Consider the following 20,257-nt stretch of genomic DNA (forward strand, 5'->3'; position numbering starts at 1 on the left):
TGAACTTCTAGCCCTCAGTGCTTCAGAATGTGACATTCTGGTGGGAAATAGGATCATTGCAGTGTCATTAGTGAAGTTGAAGTCATACTGCAGTAAGGTGGGCCACTAATTCAATGTAACTGATGTTCTAATAAAAAGGAGACGTTTAGACATAAACATGCAGACAAGAAGAGCTTGATGTAAAGATGAACACAGAGATGAGAGTGATGCTTTTACTAGTCAGAACACTTAAGAACTGCCAGCAAACCACCAGAAGCTATGAGAGGGGCACAGAGAAGATTCTTGCTTACAACTCTCAGAAGGAAACAACATGGCCAGCATCTTGATTTTGGACCTCTAGTCTCTAGAACTATGAGGACATACATTTCTGTGTTTTTAAGCCACCTACTTACTCAGTGCCACTTTGTTGTGGTAGCCCTAGTAGACTAATGTGCACAATGACAGTCATGGTTGGAAAGTGTGGTAATATCCTTTACAATTTACTCCAAAACATTAGAAACTTGACATAATTTATAAATTAGAGAGAAACTTACTGGCGTTAAGGAAACCAGTTCAGTGATAGGAATACCAATCATGGCTAAATGTGACAAATACTTATGTTTCATTCTGGAAGTCTGACATTGTAATTACAAGTGACCCCGATAAGAAATAAAACTAGGAGTTTCTAAGAACTAATTTTAGATATACAGATAATTATCTAAGATGAGCTCAGATTTAAAAAGGTCAATTTAAAGGGACCAAAAGGGCATTTAATAAGCTACAGCAAACAAAATCACAGTGATAAATACTTTCAGAAAGGCTACAATTCAGATTGAAGTGAATTTAAGAAAAATTACCAGGAGGTGATAAAAATGTTTAGAGCAAAAAACAGTGAGAATAAAAGAGATTATCTAGCCTCCAGCAGCAGAAGTCTTGCACAAGGGAAATACTCAGCATCTTGTCCTTTGTTTCTTTTTTCTTTTCTTTCTTTCTGTCTTTTTTTTTTTTTTCTTTGAGGAGTCTTGCTCTATCGCCCAGACTGCAGTGCAGTGGCGCGATCGCAAATCACCGCAATCTCTGCCTCCTAGGTTCAAGTGATTTTCCTGCCTCAGCCTCCTGAGTAGCTGGGACTACAGGCATGCACCACCATGCTTAGCTAATTTTTGTATTTTTAGTGGACACAGGATTTCTCCATGTTGGCCATGCTGGCTTCAAGCTCCTGACCTCAAGTAATCCACTGGCTTCAGCCTCCCAAAGTGCTGGGTTTCAGGTGTGAGTCATGACACCTGGTCCTGTTTGCTTCTATTTTCTATTCTTACTACTCAGTATCTTTTAGTCTTGTCATATTTCATAAGAAACTTGAGACTCAGGTAGAAGAAAAATCCTTTAAAAATTACCAAGGAGTTTAAATGTTAATTACAAAACTCAGGCTGTAGAACAAACCTTAAGGATGAGATTTCAAAGCTCTTTTAGTAATCTTTGAGTTTTCAAAAAAGGTACAGGGATGAAGGTAAGTACTGAAAAATGAACTACACCATCTAACCAAAAGATCGTAAATGGATTTTATTCTTTAGTAGTTAAAAATTTGTGTTGATCAAGAAAATAGTCTTTGAGTTTCATTTTGATGGTTCCAATTCTGACATCATATTTGTTCATTTATTTTTAATTTGTTATTGAAATCTTATAATTGTGCATATTTTTGGAGTACAATGTAATATTTTAATACATATATAGATTGTATAATGATGAGATCAAGGTATCGAGTGTATCCGTCACTTCATGCATTAATCATTTCATTGTGATGAGAATATTCAAAATCTTCTCATTTTCATTTTGCAATATATAATACCTCACTGTTAACTATTCTCACCACACTGTGCAATAAAATACCACAACTTATTCCTTCTAATTATCCCTTTTTAATTCATTCACCAACCTCTCTCCATCCTTACCTCCCCACTTCCCTCGTTCTACTCCCTGCTTCTATGAGATCAACTTTTTTTTTTTTTTTTTTTTTTAAAGATTCTACATGGAATGAGATTATGTGTTCTTTTTGTGTACGGCTTATTTCACTTAACAAAATGTTCTTCAGGTCCATCCATGTTGTTGCAAATGGTAAGATTTTATTCTTTTCTATAGCTGAATTATATTCCATTCCATATATACACATATGTGTGTATATATATATGCATGTGTATACATATATATGTATATACATTTGTGTGTGTATGTATGGAACACACACACACTACATTTTCTTTCTCCCTTCATCCATGGTTGCATACATGGGTTGATTCCATAAATTGGCTTTTGGAAATAGTGCTACAGTAAACATGGGAGAGAAGAAATCTCTTAGACATACCAATTTCATTTCCCTTGGATATATACCCAATGGTTCAAATGATAGTTCTATTTTTATTTCATTTTCTTTTATTTTTGAGATGGAGTTTTATTCATGTTGTACAGGCTGGAATGCAATGGCACAATCTTGGATCACTGCAACCTCTGCCTCCTGGGTTCAAGTGATTCTCCTGCCTCAGCCTCCTGAGTAGCTGGGATTACAGGCGCCTGCCACCATGCCTGGCTGATTTTATATTTTTAGTAGACAGGGTTTCTCCACATTGGTCAGGTTGGTCTCCACCTCTTGGCCTCAAGTGATCCACCCACCTCAGCCTCCCAAAGTGCTGGGATTACAGTGAGCCATTGCACACAGCCTCCATTTTTAATTCTTAAAGGAATCTCCATACTGCTTTCAATTGTGGCTATATGGATTTACAGTCCCATCAATGTTGTGTAGATGTTCCCCTGTCTCTACATCATCGCCAGCACTTGTTTTCTTTCGAGATTTTTATAATAGACATTCTACTTGCTTATTGTGGTTTTCATTTGCATTTCCCTCATTATTACTGATGAGCACTTTCTAATGTACTTGTTAGCCATTTGTATTTCTTCTCTTGAGAAGTGTCTTTTATGGTCTGATATGGTTTGATGTTTTGTCCCCTCCAAATCTCATACTGAAATTTGAATCAATGTTGGAGGTAGGGCCTGGTGGGAGGTGTTTGGGTCATGGGGGTGAATCCCTTGTGACTGCCTTGGTGCCTTCCCCACAGTAATGAGTGGTAATGACTTCACTCAAGATCAGTTTGTTTAAAAGAGTGTGGCACTCCCCCACTCCCTTTCTCTTGTTCTTAGCCTTGCCATGTGGCTTGTGGGCTCTTCCTTCACCTTCCACCATGGTGGTAAGCGTCCTGAGGCCCTTGCCAGAAGCAGATGCCAGCACTCTGCTTTGTGTACAACCTGCAGAACTGTAAGTTAAAAAGAAAAAGAAAAGAAAAAACACTTTTCTTTATAAATTACCCCATCTCAGGTACCGCTTTATGCCAACACAAATGGGCTAACACAAGGTCTTTTGCCTGTTACTTCATTGGGTCATTTTATTGTTGTTTTGAGTTGTTTAAGTTCCTTATATATTTGGTATGTTAACACCCTGACAAATGTACAGTTTGAAAACAATTTTCCCATTTTGTAGGTTATTAGTTTACTTTATTAATTGTTTCATTTGCTGTGCAAAAGCTTTTAGTTTTATGTAATGCCATCTGTCCACTTTTGCTTTTGCTTTCTGTACTTGTTAGGTTTTAAAAATCCTTGTCTAGCCCCGTGTCATGCACCATTTCCCCTATGTTTTCTTCTAGTAGTTTCATAGTTTTAGATTTTACATTTAAGTATTTAATTCATCTTGAGTTGAGTTTTGTATCTAGTGAGATGTAAGGGTCTAATCTCATTCTACTGTGTGTGGCTATTCAATTTTCCCAGGATCACTTATTAAGGAGACTGTATTTACCCCAATGTATGTTTGTTGCACCTTTGTTGAAAATATATTGACTGTAGGTGCTTAATTTTATTTTGGACCCCTCATTCTCTTTCACTTGTCTATCTGTCTGATTTTATGCCAATGTCATATTCTATTGATTACTACAGCCTTGTAGTATATTTTGAAGTTAGGTAGTGTGATGTCTATACTTTATTTTTATTGCTCAATGTATTTTTGGCTACTGAGGGTCTTTTGTGATTCCATACGAATTTTAGGACTATTTTTTCTACTTCTGTGAAGAATGTTATTGGTGTTTTGATAGAGATTGAATTAAATCAGTAGATTGCTTTGGGGAGTATGGCTGTTTTAACAATATTAATTATTTCAATACATGAGCATGGGCTTTTTTTCCCCATTTATTTGTGTTTTCTTCAGTTTCTTTTAAGAACATTGTATAGCTCTAGTGCAGAGACATTTCTCCTCTTTGGTTAAGTTTATTTTAAGGGATTTTATTTTGGGGAGTAGCTATTACAAATGAAATTGTTTTCTTGATTTATTTTTAAGATAGTTTGCTATTAATGTATAGCAACACTACTGATTTTTTTATGTTGATATTGTTTCCTACAACTTTACTGACTTTGGTTATTAGTTCCAACAGTTTTTGGTTTTTGGTTTTTTGTTTTTTGTTTTTTGTTTTTGGTAGCGTCTTTAGGTTTTTCTACATTTTAGATCATGTCATATACAAATATAATCCCTTTGATTTTTTCTTTTCCAATGTGTATGCCCTTTATTTATTTTCTTGCTCTGGCTAGAACTTCCAGTATTATGTTCAATAGAGTGGTGAAGTTGAACATCCCTGTCTTGTTCCTAATCTTAGAAGAAAAGTTTCCAGCTTTTCCCCTTTCAGTATAATGTTAGCTGGAGTTTGTCCTATATGGGTTATATTGTGTTGTGATATATTTCTTCTATATCTAATTTGTAGGGAGTTTTTATTATGAAGAAATGTTGAATTTTGGTAAATGCTTTTTCTATGTTTATTGAAATATTTGTATGGTTTTTGTCTTTCTCTCTAGAATTGTGATGTGTTACATTTATTATTTTATGTATGTCGAACCATCATTGCATTCCTGGGATAAATCCCACTTGTCGTGGTGAATGATCTTTTAAATGTGCTAGTGAATTTAGTTTGTTAGTATTTTGTTGAGAATTCTTGCATCTATATTAATCAGGGATATTGGCCTGTAGTTCTCTCTTTTTCTTTTCTGTTGGGTCCTTATCTGGTTTTGGAATCAGGATAATGCTTGCGTCATAAAATATATCTGGAAGTATTTCCTCTTCTTGAATTTTTTGAAACAGTTTAAAGAGTATTGCTATTAGTTCTTTTTTACATATTTGGTAGAAATCAGCAGTGAAGTAATCAGAATCTGGGCTTTTCTTTGATAGAAGACTTTATGACTACTATTATTTTCTCACTGGTTATTGGTTTGTCTAGCTATTCTGTTCTTTGAAATGTAATCCTGATAGGTTGTACGTGACCAGGAATTTATTCCTTTTTTCTATGTTCTTGAATTTGTTGGCATACAATTGGTAAAAGTAGTCTCTAATAATATCTGTGATCTTAATAATAATGTTTCATTTTTTTATCTCTGATTTTATTTATTTGGGGTTTTTCTCTTTTTTTTCTCAGTTAATCTAACCGAGAGTTTGTTAATCTTATCTTTTCAAAAAAAAAAAACAAAAAACTCTTTGTTTACTTGATCTTATGAATTATTTTAGTCTCTATTTTGTTTATTTAGGTCTGAGCTTTATTAGCTCCCTTCTACTACTAATGTTTGGCTTAGCTTATTCTTGTTTTTCTAGTTCCTTGAGTTATACAATTAGGTTGTTGATTATAAATATTTTCCTCTTTTGATGTTTATTGCTATGAACTTTTCTTATAGACCTGCTTTTGTTATGTTCTATACAGTTCATATGACATGTTTTTGTTATCATTTGTTTCAAGAAATTTTTAAATTTCTCCTTTAATTTTCTCAGTGATCCATTGGTTAAGGTGGAGGATGCTGTTTAATTTTCATGTATTTGTAAAGTCTCTGAAGTTTTCCTTGTTAATTTCTAGTTTTATACTTCTGTGACCAGAAAAGGTACTTGATACTATCTCCGTCTTCTTAAATCTGTTTAGACTTGTTTTGTGGCCTAATATGTAATCTGTCCTGGAGAATGTTCCATATGCAGTTAAGAAAACTTGAAATTCTGCAGCAGTAGATGGAATGTTCTGTAAATATGTATTAGGTCCATTTGATCTAGTTTGAGTCTGTTGTTTATTAATGTTCTGTCTAAAAGTATCTGTCTATTGTTGAAAATGTGAACTTGAAGTCTCCTACCATTTTTGTATTTCTATCTAACTCTCCCTTTAGGTCTAGTAATATTTGCTAGGCCTGTCTTGGGTGCATACATATTTATAATTCTTACACATTCTTGTTGAATTAGTTATTTTATTATTATATAATAATATTCTTTGTATTTTCTGAGTTTTTCACTTAATGTATATTTTATCTGATATAAGTATGGGTATCTCTGCTTGGTTTTGGTTTCGATTTGTAAGAAATATATTTTTCTGTCCTTTCACTTTCAGTCTGCCTGTGTTTAATGGTGAAGTGCATCTGTTATAGGCAATGTATAGTGGGATTTTGTTTTTTATTCTTTTAACTACTCTAAACCTAAATTAGAAAATTTAATCCACTTAACTTCATGTTATAATTTACAGGCAAATAATTACTCCTCAAGTTTGTTAACATTTTTTTTTTGGTTGTTCTGTAGATATTTTCTTTCTTTCTCCTTCTCTCATTGTTTACCTCTCTGGTTTGGTGGTCTTCTGTAATGCTAAATTTTGTTTTTTTTCTCTTTCTCATTCGTACATTTACTGGAATTTTGTCTGTGTGTGTGTGTGTGGTTACCATAAGGTTAACATGAAAAGTCTTGTAGGTATAGTAGCCTATTTTAAGCTGATAACAACTTAACTTTGGTCACATAAAAATACTATAGACTTTTTTCCCTCTCCCTTTTCATTTGCATTTTGGTTACCATAATTTGTATATTTATCTTCTGTGTGTTCCTTAGTCATTAATTGCAGCTATTGGTGGTTTTGACCTTTTTGAATTTAAACCTACATACTGTGATACTGAAGAATTTACATAGCACAATTGCAGCACTAGGGAATTATGGGTATGGTTATGCATTTACCTATACTGATGAGTGTTGTATTTTCATAATATTAATTACTGTCCTTTTGTTTCCTTTTTTTAGCATTTTTTTTTTTTTTTTTTTTTTTTTTTTTTTTTGAGACGGAGTCTCGCTCTGTCGCCCAGCCCAGGCTGGAGTGCAGTGGCGCGATCTCGGCTCACTGCAAGCTCCGCCTCCCGGGTTCACGCCATTCTCCTGCCTCAGCCTCCCGAGTAGCTGGGACTACAGGCGCCCACAACCGCACCCGGCTAATTTTTTGTATTTTTAGTAGAGACGGGGTTTCACCGTGGTCTCGATCTCCTGACCTTGTGATCCGCCCGCCTCGGCCTCCCAAAGTGCTGGGATTACAGGCGTGAGCCACCGCGCCTGGCCTTTTTAGCATTTCTTTAAACATTTCTAGTAAGGTCGTTTTAATTGTGATGGATTCTCTCAGTTTTTGCTTGTCTGCAAAGGTCTTTGTTTTGCTATTTCTGAAGAATAGCTTTGCTGGATATAATATTCTTGGCTGTAAGAAATTTTTTGTTTTTGTTTGTTTTCTTTTTGTTTGTTTATTATCTTTCAATATTTGTAGTATGTCATCAAATTTTTTTCCTGGCATGCAGAGATTCTGCTGAGAGATACGCTGTCAGTCTAATGGAGATTCCCCTATATGTATCTTGACCTTTATCTCTTGCAGCTTTTGAATTATTTGTCTTTAACCTTTGACATTTTGTTTATAATGTGCTTTGGAAAGAATATTTTTGGGTTAAAAATCATTGAAAACTTTTGAGCTTCTTAGATATGGATATCCATATCTCCCATAAGACTTGGGAACTTTTCAGCTATTATTTTGTTAAGTAAGTTTACTATACCTTGGTTTTTTTTTTTTCTGTGGCACTTGTATAATGTGAATATTTGTTTGCTTAATGAAGTCCCATATATCACATAGGTTTTCTTCATTCTTTTTCATTCTTCTTTTCTTTTTTAAATTTTTCTCTGATTGCGTTATTTCAAAATGCCTACTTTTAAGCTCAGAGATTCTTCTTTCTGCTTGATCTAGTGTTGTCAAAGCTCTGTATTATATTTTTATTTCATTTATTAAATTCTTCAGCTCCAACAATTCTGTTTTTTATAATATCTATCTCTTTATTATGTTTTTCATTCACATAATAATTGTTTTTCTGATTTCATTGAGTTGTTTTTCTAGGTCTTCCTATATCTCACTGAGTTTCCTTGAAATCATTATTTGGAAATCTTTTTCAAGCGTTTTATAAATATCCTTTCATTTATGATCTGTTGCTAGAGACAAAGAACTGTGTTATTTTGTGGTGGTTGCATTTTCTTTCTTTTTTGTTTCTTGTATCCATACATTGATATCTGTGTATCTAGCAGAACAATTGTTTTTTTCCAATTTATGGAGTAACTTTCATAGGAAAAGGCTTTTTCTTGTAAATGGATCCCAGAATGTTGGTTGAGAATGTGGCATTGGCTTTGGTTCTGGGTGAACTCAGTAGCATGTTCTCTGTACAGATGCTTCATTTATAACCTTTGATTGTGATATCTGAGATTATCATAGGCCTAGGCTACAGGAGTTTGTGACTATGGTGTTGTTCTGCTAGGCGCAAGGGTAGTGGACTAGTCATTAGCAGGACACATGCAGGCATGGAAGTCAAATAGATTTTGTGGCAGGCTCTTCTGAATTGTCAGGGTCACTGCCAGGGCTGTAAGGGGCAGGGGTGGGTGTGTATATGTTAAACAACTGAACAAGAGTTCTCTCTAGAGAAATGGGTTTACCTCCAGGCAGCTGTCAAGCTAGGGGCAGGTACATGTGGGTCCAGGGGTTGCCCCCAGTCCTCTCTGCTGAGATTAGGCCAGCTTATGAGGCAGGACTGCCTCTGGCCTGGCTCTTTGTGAGGACAGGTGCATGCAGTTTTGCTGCTATGCAGAACTCTGCTCTGATGTCCAAGCCTGTGCCATAGCTGCTTAGGTCATAGGGGTTGCAGATGCCATGAGGACTCCTGCCCTGGGGATGAGTTGAAACTGTGCAGACTTCCAGCAATTTTTACACTGAACTCAGGGCCTGTAAGGACTAGAAGATCCTCCTCTATCAGTTACCATTGATATCTGGCAGTGATGAAGACCACTGAGTGTCTTCAGCTTATATTTTCCTTGTAGGAAGAATTTTCTCCTGTCTGTGATCTGATCTAGTAGGAGATACAGTGTGGCAGATGCAGGGTACCATACTCCACTCTATTTGGTGTTATGCTGGGCTGGGCTCCCATGCTCCACAGGAATTTTGATGTTACCTTGATAGCCACCATGCTGATGGCACTCTCTTTTGGCATTTCCTTCTAGTGGCTTTGTAAGCTGAGGCAGGATATTTAGCCAAATTATAACATTTTATTTGTAAAGTGAGAATAGAATTTATAAAACAATTAGCACAAACCTGGCATAAGGTAACTACTCAAGAAATATGAGTTATTGCTAATATCACAATCAGCAGCACCACCATCTTTATTTCTATCTCTCTAATCACTTTGTTCTCTTTTTATTTGTTCTTTTAACATATATTTAGTGGTTGCCGTGTATTCTGTACCTTATTTTTGTAGTGGTCTCTGGATATATCTAGAGATAGAGTTATTCATTTCAAAGAGCATAAACTCATTACAAAGAACAGAGAGGCCTTGTAATGTGGAGAATTTATCATTAAGGGTGAAGTAGGTGTTAGAAAAAGGCTTCACTGGAGATTTAATAGTCTGACTGAGGAAAGTAGTATGCAGAGAGATTTATGAAGGTGTCAAGCAAGGAAAAAATCTTTGAGATAAGTAAATCAACTTTTGGAAATGCAAAGATGTATAACAGCATGTTTGTCCTTGGGGGAATTGAGTTTAAAATCATATGACTGAAGAGAAATTGAAAGTCAAATATGGAGAGACAGGAAGCTCTATAGTTGTCAAATAAGGAGCTTTGATTTGGGTGCTATACTTTTAAACATGGACTATTTTATGGGTTGATGATTTCCTTCCCCCACCATTATGCAGATGTTGAAGCCCTAACTACTTGCACCTTAGAATCTGACCTTATATGGAGACAAGGTTTTTGTGGAACTAATCAACTTAAAATAAAGACATATGTGTGGACTCTAATTTAACATGACACATGTCTTTATAAATAGGGAAATTTGGGTACAGAGAAAGACAAAAATGGAGGGAAGAAGATGTGAAGAGACACAGGGATAAGATGACCATAACCATATATAAGCCAAGGAAAGAGTCCCAGAACTAATCTTTCCTTTATAGTTCTCAGAAGAAACCAACTCTGCCAACAACTTGATCTCAGACTTCTTGCCTACAAAATTATGATACAATAAATACAAAGGGTCTTCAAAAAGCTCATGAACAATGTGTATTATGAAAAACCTATGGGACCAAGCACAATGGCTCACAGCTGTAATTCCAGCACTTTGGGAAGCTGAGGTGGGAGGATCACTTTATTAAGCCCAGGACTTCAAGACCAGCCTGGGCAACATAATAAGACCCAGTCTCTCCAAAAAAGAAAAAAACAAAAAAAAACAAAAACAAACAAACCAAAAAAAAAAAAAAAAAACACTTTAGTTTGCACTGGTGGAATGCACCATTAGCCCTGGCTACTCAGGAGGCTGAAGCAGGAGGACTACCAGAACCCAAGAGTTTGAGGTTACATTAAACTATGATCATGCCATGCACTGCAGCCTGGGTGACAGAGTATTTGTCTCTAATTTTTTTTAATCTATTCATAGATTTTGATTTTTTTGCACCAAAGTAACTTGCACTAACTTATGATAACATGGCTGAACAAAATCTAGTTTGTGGCATTAAGAAAGATGATGCTTTCTTCAGTTTGAAAATGGCCCCTATCAAAGCAATATGAATTCTACTAAATCTGAAGCAAGAACAAACATCAAATATATGGTGAAACTTGGGTGGAAGAATGGTAACATCACGGATGCTTTATGAACAGCTTATGGGGACAATGCCCAAAGAAATCAGCCGTTTGTGAGTGGACAACTCATTATAAGAAGGGATAAGACAATATTCATGATGAAGTCTGCAGCAGTAGACCATACACAAATTGTGCAGAAAATGTTCATCTTGTTCATACCCTAATGGAAGAGGGCCAATGACTAATATCAGAAACAATAGCCAACACCTCAATGGGTTCAGCTCACTAAATTCTGATGGAAAAATTAAAGGTAAGCAAACTTTCCATTCAGTGGGTACCAAGTCCTTTGTGTCAAGATCAGCTACAGACAAGAGCCGAACTTTCATTGGAAATCTTAAACAAGTGAGGTCAAGATCCTGAAGCACTTACTTAAAGAATTGTAACAGTGGCTTCAGTGTTTCTATCCAGAAGACAAAGTACAACTGAAGCAGTGGCTAAAACGAACTGGAAGTAGTTTAGTCAATGCCAAAGTTGACCAGTCAAGAGCATGACATCAGTCTTTCGGATGCTCAAGGCATTTTGTTTGTTGACTTTCTGGAGGGTCAAATCATGATATCTTTCTATCATGAGAGTGATTTGAGAAAGTTAACCAATGCTGTAGCAGAAAAATACCCAAGAAGTCTTCACCAGAGAGCCCTTCTTCACCATGACAATGCTCCTGTTCATTCCTGTCATCAAATAAGGGCAATTTTGTGAGTGTTTCGAGGGAAATCATTACGCATCCACCTTACAACCCTGATTTGGCTCCTTCTGACTTCTTTTTTTCTTTTCTAATTTAAAAAAAAAAAGAAAGACACTCATTTTGCTTCACTTAGTAATGTTAAAAAGAGTGCATTGACATGGTTCTATTCTCAGGATCCTCGGGTCTTTATGGATGAACTAAATGACTGGTATCTGGTATCATCATTTACAAAAGTGTGTTAAACTTGATGGAACTTATGTTGAGAAATAGAGCTGATATTTTTGTTGTTATCTTTTAATTCCATTTTTCCACACACTTTTTGATGTCCCCTTATATCCGCTCCTTAAGCTATCTAGTTGGTGGATCATTGTTACTATAGCCCTAGCAACTTACCAAAGAATAAGCACATTAGGGATGTTTTATTTCTACTCCAGTTTTAAATGATCAAACCATATCTACTTACCTATTATAATAGTTTCACATTTTATGCATCTAGTATCAGGTCTGTATTACTTCTGTGCATGAGAGATTTTAATACATTTTAATAGGGATTATTTAGTGTTTTCCACTCTTTTTCTTTAATTACAAAATAGATAAAGTCTTTATCTGCCTATTTTATTGATCAAGGCTTTTGAGATTATAATTGTTTAGCAGTTACCCTAATTTGAGGACAAATGGGATAGCCATTGATATAATTCTTAATAGTCGACAAAGTTTTCACAGTTTGCAGAGTTGTTCTTACATTCTATCACGCATAATGACTACCACAAGATGAAAATATTCTCATCACTATAGTGTTATGACTTTGACATATAAGAAAGTTGAGCTCACAGGGATGGCTGAGAAGCCCCAGGTCACAATGAGAAGAGGACTTGACATCTATTTTACATTCTTTTTATGTTTTGTTTTCTTTTCTTTTCTTTTGTTTGTTTGTTTGAGACGGACTCTTACTCTACAACTTAGGCTGAAGTGCAGTGGCACGATATCGGCTCATGGCAACATCTGCCACCTGAGTTCAAGGGATTCTCCTGCCTTAGCCTCCCAAGTAGCTTAGTTTACAGGCATGCACCACCATGCTTGGCTAATTTTTGTATTTTTAGTATTTTTAGTAGAGATGGGGTTTCATCTGGTTGGCCAAGATGGTCTCGATCTTTTGATCTCAGGTGATCTGCATGCCTTGGCCTCCCAAAGTGCTGAGATTACAGGTGTGAACCACCATACCTGGGCTATTTTACATTCACTTTACAGTTTCTGCTCCTCCCTCCATACCATGCTGCTACTTATTTAACTATCAAACTTAACAAAGCAGAAGAAATCAAAGAATCTATAGTCTGGTAATCTGTCCCAAATCAAGGAATTACTGAAAACTCCAGATCAGAGTGTTTTCAGGAGTGTGAGAGAAACCCCAAACATGATTTGGTCTGTTGACTTCTTAGGCCATTTGGAAGAGAGAGAACAATCTCATTGACCCCAAGAATGAAACATGTTTATTGCTGCATACACATGCACTGAGACTATTCCTAGACACCTTGAGAGTTGTAATTGCTCTGATCTAACCAAGAAAACATAATAAAACTTTTGTTGCAAGAAAGATAATGGGAAAAATGTAAGAATGGCATTTACTTGTATTAACATGAATCATACTTTAAACTATACAATAAAATTTTTCTAATGAAAATTACTCCTAGCTTTGAGAATGTCTGTCTATCCCTTTCCCTCTGTGAATTACAATCTAGCATCTATTCTGTGATCGCCAAGCATATTTGAGACTGCAAGTTTTTCTTAACCATGAATGTCTTGATGCTTAACTAACCATTATGCGGTCTTACATTGGCAAAGAGTTGGTAAATATTCTTATATTTGTGGATGCGGTAGATATTCAGGATGGAGCCCATGAGAATGTCTGCTGTGCTAATAGAGCTCCCTATGTTCAGAGCAGCTAAATTTTATATTAAAATTTAAAGTAACCATAGTCCTCCTGAAACGAAACAGAAAATTAAGCATGCTCAACCTAGAATTTAAAAATATATATGCTTCAGGTAGGACATTCACAGACTTTTGGAATCGGGGATATGGTTTTGAAGCTCATGACTTATATTTTAGAGTGCTGTGAAACACAAATATGAATAACAGAAGGATCTAAGGTGGGATTTTGTAGGCCTGCCTTGATACTTTGAGCCTGTTAACGCAGTGAAAAAAAGAGTTTCCCCACTTACTAAAATACTTATCAGATATTGTTTGGATATTTGTCGCCTCTTAAATCTCATGTTGAATTGTAATCCCCATTGTTGGCAGTGGGGCCTGGTGGGAGGTGTTTGGGACATGGGACTGGATTTCTTATGATTTGGTGCTGTCCTCGTGATAGTGAGTGGTACTCTCAAGATCTACGTGTTTTAAACTGTGGGTACTCCACTTCCCACTACTCTCTGTCTCTTGCTCCTGCATGTCTGCTTCCACTTCACTTTCTGCTATGAGTAAAAGCTCCCTGAGCCTCCCCAGAAGCCAAGCAGATGCCAGCAACCTGCTTGTATAGCCTGAAGGCCATGAGCCAATTAAACCTTTTCTTTATAAATCACCCAGTCTCAGGTATTTCTTTATAGCAATGCAAGAATGGCCTAATATATTCCCCTTCCCCTAAAACACCAGCTCAATGACACAAAGGTCTATTCCTCATTCTTCTATGGTTATCTCAATGAAGTAAAAGGAGATATCAGGGGATATATCAATTATTCCTATCCTAAATCATATGTTCATTCTTGCACCGTGTATTTGCTTTTTTCATAAAATGACAAGAAGAAACTTATTAGAGTTTTAAACTCTAGTTTAACATTCTAGAACATGTAATCTGTGTGTATGTCCATGGCACGCTAAAAAATAAAATAAAATAATTAATTACCCTGAGACCTGGCCCACACACAAATGCCTTAAAATGCATCACATTTGCTCTTAGAGTAGGCCCAAAAAGTGTTGTGTTAAAACTGGTGAGTTCTGTATCCCTGAAGATGTTTAAAAATGGTTAAACAATGGGTAAAATTGTTTGAAGTAGCAAACAGACATTTGCATTTTAAAATCCCTTCAAATTCGGAGAGTTTTAATTTCTAAGATGGATACAGTATAGGTGGAAAGAAAGATGAGAGGATCTTTAAAAATCAAATTGATCTAGATAATTTTTAGTAAAATAGGGAAAAGTTACTCCATAATTAAATTATTCAAAAATATCTGTAAATTCAGAAACACTACACTTGCATCAAATCCTAACTAAACATATATAATTGCAATTTTTTATGAACCTTAAATGTCAGATAATATTATCACGTAATTTTTGGTCAGACTGTTAAAATATTAGAATATAATTAATTTTCACAGAGGTCTTTTAAATATGTATTAAGATAATTCAGGACTCATTTATCCAAACATATACCATTAGCTGTCAATTTATTCTTAAATATTTTATAGACGTATTTTTTTTGTTCAACAGTTTACTAATTCTGATATGTAATTAACTCTCAGAAGTTAAATTTATTTATTTTGTGTCAATATGCAAAAAACTATTTCAAAACCTTAATAGAAATAATAGACAAACTCATAGATCTCAACAGACATGCTCTATAAGTCCTGCATGAATCAAAGAAAATTTCATGATTTCTATGCAATGCTATTCTAAAAAATACATTATTTATTTTCTATAAGCACATAAATAAGTAAAAGGTAGTATATGTGCTTATATTTTCTATGTTTATTTGCATGCTTATATTTTCCTTAAATAGATAATATGGTAATATAAATAGATAATATGTGATAATAGATAATTATATAGTAATAACATGATAATACATAATTAATATAGATATGGCTATACAAACAAAGTAATGGAAAGATACAGGGTAGATAATGACTACCCACTCCTACACCTCACAAGTTGGAATGTGTACATATTTGGAGGGTTCACATCAGTACATAAGCTTCCATAAAAAGCTACAGAATAAATACAATACATTTTCTGTTTTTTTTTTTTTTTTGAGACGGAGTCTCGCTCTGTCCCCCAGGCTGGAGTGCAGTGGCCGGATCTTGGCTCACTGCAAGCTCCGCCTCCCGTGGTCACGCCATTCTCCTGCCTCAGACTCCCGAGTAGCTGGGACTACAGGCGCCCGCCACGACACCCGGCTAATTTTTTGTATTTTTAGTAGAGACAGGGTTTCACCGTGGTCTCGATCTCCTGACCCTGTGATCCGCCCGCCTCGGCCTCCCAAAGTGCTGGGATTACAGGCGTGAGCCACTGGGCCCGGCCTTTTGTTTTTGTTTTTTGTTTTTTTTTTTTTTTTTTGAGATGGATTCTCACTCTTTCACCCAGGCTGGAGTGCAGTGGCACAATCTTGGCTCAGGGCAACCTCCACTTCCCAGGTTCAAGTGATTCTCCTTCTTCAGCCTCCTAAGTAGTTGGGATTACAGGCGCACACCACCATGCCCAGCTAATTTTTGTATTTTGGTAGAGACGAGGTTTCACTATGTTGACCAGGCTCATCTTGAACTCCTGACCTCAAGTGATCCACCCACCTCTGCCTCCCAAAGTCCTGGGATTACAGGTGTGAGCCACCACACCTGGTCTAGAATGCATCTTCTTAGAGCATCAGCTTTATTCAAAGCTTTATATAAGACATTTTCTTTATGATAAACCAAATAAAAATATCGATAAGACAGAAAATGTGGAAAAATACATTAAAAATTACCTCTAGGTTTCAGAAACATATTTCCACCAGAAGTGATTCCAGATATGCTCCTAAATATCTCAGGGTGTATCCATTCCCTTTCTTCTGATAGTTAGGTTACTGCTTTGGAAAATCAGAGGAAAAGTGTTCTGTAACTCCTCTTTGTAAAGGCTCTGCTGCTTTAGCTCCTGATAATTATCAAACATAACTTCTTTTTCATCACTGTAATTTTTTTTTAAATAAAGATGTGAACCAGATTTCAAGTCACCATTCATTTAACTGTAACAATCCTTTTAAGAAAGAAGAGTTTAGGTTAGAAAATTACTGTGTGGATCTGCACAATGAATGTAGTGGCTTTAGAGCTTCTGGATGTGAGTGCTCTGGGGATGTGTTAAGCAAGCTATGAACATTTGTGTTGTTTGATGACAATTATATCTCCAGATGTATTTGCATGCCCAACACTAGGGAAATAACTTATTTTCTCCTTTACCTTATCTTAAATAGAGTTTTAGCAACCAGAAAGATGGAAGGTGCCTTTGTTGTAGTCTAATCATCTGGGGATCTTTTCTCATATATATATATATATATATATGCACACACACACACACATATATATATATTTGCTTTTTTATGTATACATATATATGTATGCATAAGAATATATGTGTATATATACGTATATAGTATTATATATGTAGATTATGTATTATATATGTGTAGATGTATTTTATATATATGTATTATTATATATATATGTAGATATGTGTGTGTATCTGTCTATCTATCTATCATCTATTTATCATCTATGTATCTATCTATCTGGTGATCCATCGAGAGGAAGGAGGGCTCCAGTTAGGAGGGAGCATTTCATTTTACAGATGGGAAAAGTGAGGTTCAGAGAGAGTGAGCTGCCCAGAGTTTCACGGATTAACTGGCAGTGAGAGTCCCAATCTAGATTTGGCCTACCTGTTGCTGGCCTCCAGGGCTTTGGGGATGAGCTGACCTGGGTGTAGGTTAATGACCAGATTCTCACTCCTGAACAGGCTTCTTAACAGCCAGAAGGTTCAAGAACATTGGAGGCTTGAGGGAAGGGAAGACAAAAGTTCCTTTATGTATTTATTTATTAAATATGAAATATTTCATGAATCTGCATATCATCCTTGCCTAGGAGCCATGCTAATCTTCTCTGTGTCTTTACAATATTAGTATCTCTGTTGCAAAATGAGCATGAAAGCAAGGGTTCTTAAGAGTACATACATACATGCTCTGTATATATGTATGCTGCGATTTGAATGCGTCCCCTCCAAAATTCCAGTGTTGCCAATACGATGGTAGTAAGACGTGGGGCCTTTATGAAGTAATTAGGCCATGAAAACACCTCTTCTGTTAATGGAACCAAGTCCCTTACAACATATGCCTCACATAGCAGCATGCAGCCAGCTTGCTCTTCTGTCTTCTGCCAAGTGAGGATGCAGCAAGAAGGTCCTCACTAACCAAATGCTGCGATTTTCATCTTGGATTTCCCAGCTTCCAGAACTATGAGGAATAAATTTCTGCTCTTTAGAAATTACCATATCTCAGACATTTAATTGAAGCATTTCAAATGAACAAAGACACACACACATATACATAATTTAAAAATTTACCAAGAATTAATACTAAGTAATATCAGTAATAGTAATCCATAAAACATGAGAATAAGTAGGATGACTTTAGGATGAACAGAAATAACATGTTAGATAGATGCCTGATATGATCACATGACATCCGTTTCCCTTCTCCGACAATATTTTTTAAAATAAACTTTTAAGATAATGATAAAGGCCCTCCCTAATTGATTAGTAGTGATGACAAGAATTCACACTTTAACTCATAACCAAGCATATCCACTTCTTCTTGCCTTTATTTTCGACAACTCTGAGGCACATGGGTTAAATAACGTCCCTTCCAAGCCACAGGTATATATAGGTGTGGTACATAAAAGAAGGCAGAGCCTCAGCCTAAATCCCCCATCACTCCAGAAGTGAGGTTTAGTGTTTGCAGTGAGAACCTCAAGACTGTGAGCAGATAACCTGAGACTGGTATGTTAATGCTGGGCAGTGGGATCCTTATTGCTTCCCAAGTTCTACCTGCATCCTCTGAGGCACATCCAAGCTGAGAAGAGGAATTACTGCTTAATTTTAAAGTTCATTATTATCCCATCTAGTACGAATCATTAACCCTGCTCATCAATATAGTTCTAACTTAGTTCATGTTGGCACACTATGAAAACTGTTTTTGCAACTTCCTCTTCACACTGGGACATCACCTTACTCTTCTCTTCGCGAAAATTAAAGTCTGTTCACATAAACCTAAAAGCAATACTTAAGGCCTTGAAGAAGCTTCATAGATGCTGAATGTCTACCCACTGGAACATCAGACACCACCCACCTAAATGATTGCTCCTTACTCCAGCCCCTAAACAGATTCATAGAAATATTGCATAGTTTCATCTTTGTCACTGTGGCAGGCTAGAGACTAAACTTCAACAGAATATTGCCACACATCAAAAAAATATTGTTTTTCCTCCATTTACCTCGAACCATTCTGTCACCTCACCTAGTAACATTCAGTCTGAACTTGTCTTTCTCAAAGTATCTCTCTGATGGCAAGCCATTGCCATTCACACTCTCTGCTCTTCTTTCTATATATTTGACCTTAAATGTAATGTAGGTTCACATAAATCAGTAGCTAGAGAGGAAAAAAAAATTTAATGAATCACAATATTTCAAAACACTTTGTAAAATTAAAAACACAAAACAAATGTAAACATTAACTCTGGAAGTATAAGTGTATCAGAACTTTTTACTCTGTCACTAGCCTTTATCCAGACTGAGAGGAAATTGTCTTTCTACTTACTCTAACTTCCCAAGGAAAGAGAAGACTATCCTATGACCTCATAAACTCCCTAACGGCTTTTTACAGTGGACTCTGTTTGAATTTATCAAGGTTTAATTGCATCTAGACTACCTTTCTTCTATTTATCACCCTTCATTGCTAGGGAAAAAAAAAACAGAAAAATATAAATCATCACCTTGAGATTAAAAAATATGAAATTGGAATATGAATCTCTCATGGGAAATACCTCTATTTTAGAAACTGGTAAATCAAAATTACTTAAGCATAAATTTCTTTTCTTTGTTTAAGCATTATGTTATATAAACTTGTTTTCTTTGTTTAAACATTATGCTATAAAGCACTTATGGGTGAGGGAACATGGCCAACATGAAGAACTGAAGTGTTGCTTAACTATGGGCTGAGACAATGTCAGGGACGATGGAGCTCGACTGGGCTCCAGGACCCTCTGTGCTGCTTGTTTCCCGCCTTTCCTGCTAATCATAGAGGAGAGCTCTCTTGCTACATAATTGTTTTTTACATAATATATAAAATCTTGCGACAGGTTTAGTTTGTTCTAAGAAGTCACAAAGCAAAAGTAGAGTTCAGGATTCAGGATGGTTCATAAAATTTAAATTATTTCAAATGTAACTAAAGAGACTTACTAGAATTTTAAATTTTTTAGCTAAGTAAATCTCATTTATTCCACAAACATTATTAAGGAGAAATTGTGAATTCCGATATTCAGAAAAGCAGTTCAGCCTGTTGTCACTTTCTACTGAAATTAAAAATACAAAACCAACTTAATAAAAGAACAGTGCTTGGAATCCTTGCAAAAGTAAACAATATGCAAAGTCTTGTCTGTATTTCAGGAGCAAAAATAGTATTTCCTTTTTGGTTCATTTACTTCCTTCAAATGGAAATATCTAAGCATGTCTCATTGCAAAAGTCTAACAGGCATATTAATGAGCTCTCTCCACAAATACCAAGAGAGTCTGTAGTATG

The 20,257-nt window shown here is 35.8% G+C and overlaps 1 protein-coding gene and 1 non-coding gene across 7 annotated transcripts in view; both read right to left on the reverse strand.

Moving 5' to 3' along the window:
• SNTG1 (syntrophin gamma 1) overlaps positions 1–20,257 on the reverse strand; it is an 891,115-nt gene that overhangs the window by 545,945 nt on the left and 324,913 nt on the right. The window lies entirely within an intron of this gene.
• LOC126961876 (U6 spliceosomal RNA) lies at positions 17,502–17,607 on the reverse strand. The gene has a single exon (XR_007728462.1). It is a non-coding gene; the product is annotated as a U6 spliceosomal RNA (small nuclear RNA).

This window comes from Macaca thibetana, chromosome 8, assembly GCF_024542745.1.
Source record: "Macaca thibetana thibetana isolate TM-01 chromosome 8, ASM2454274v1, whole genome shotgun sequence".
In the NCBI taxonomy this organism is placed as follows: domain Eukaryota; kingdom Metazoa; phylum Chordata; class Mammalia; order Primates; family Cercopithecidae; genus Macaca; species Macaca thibetana.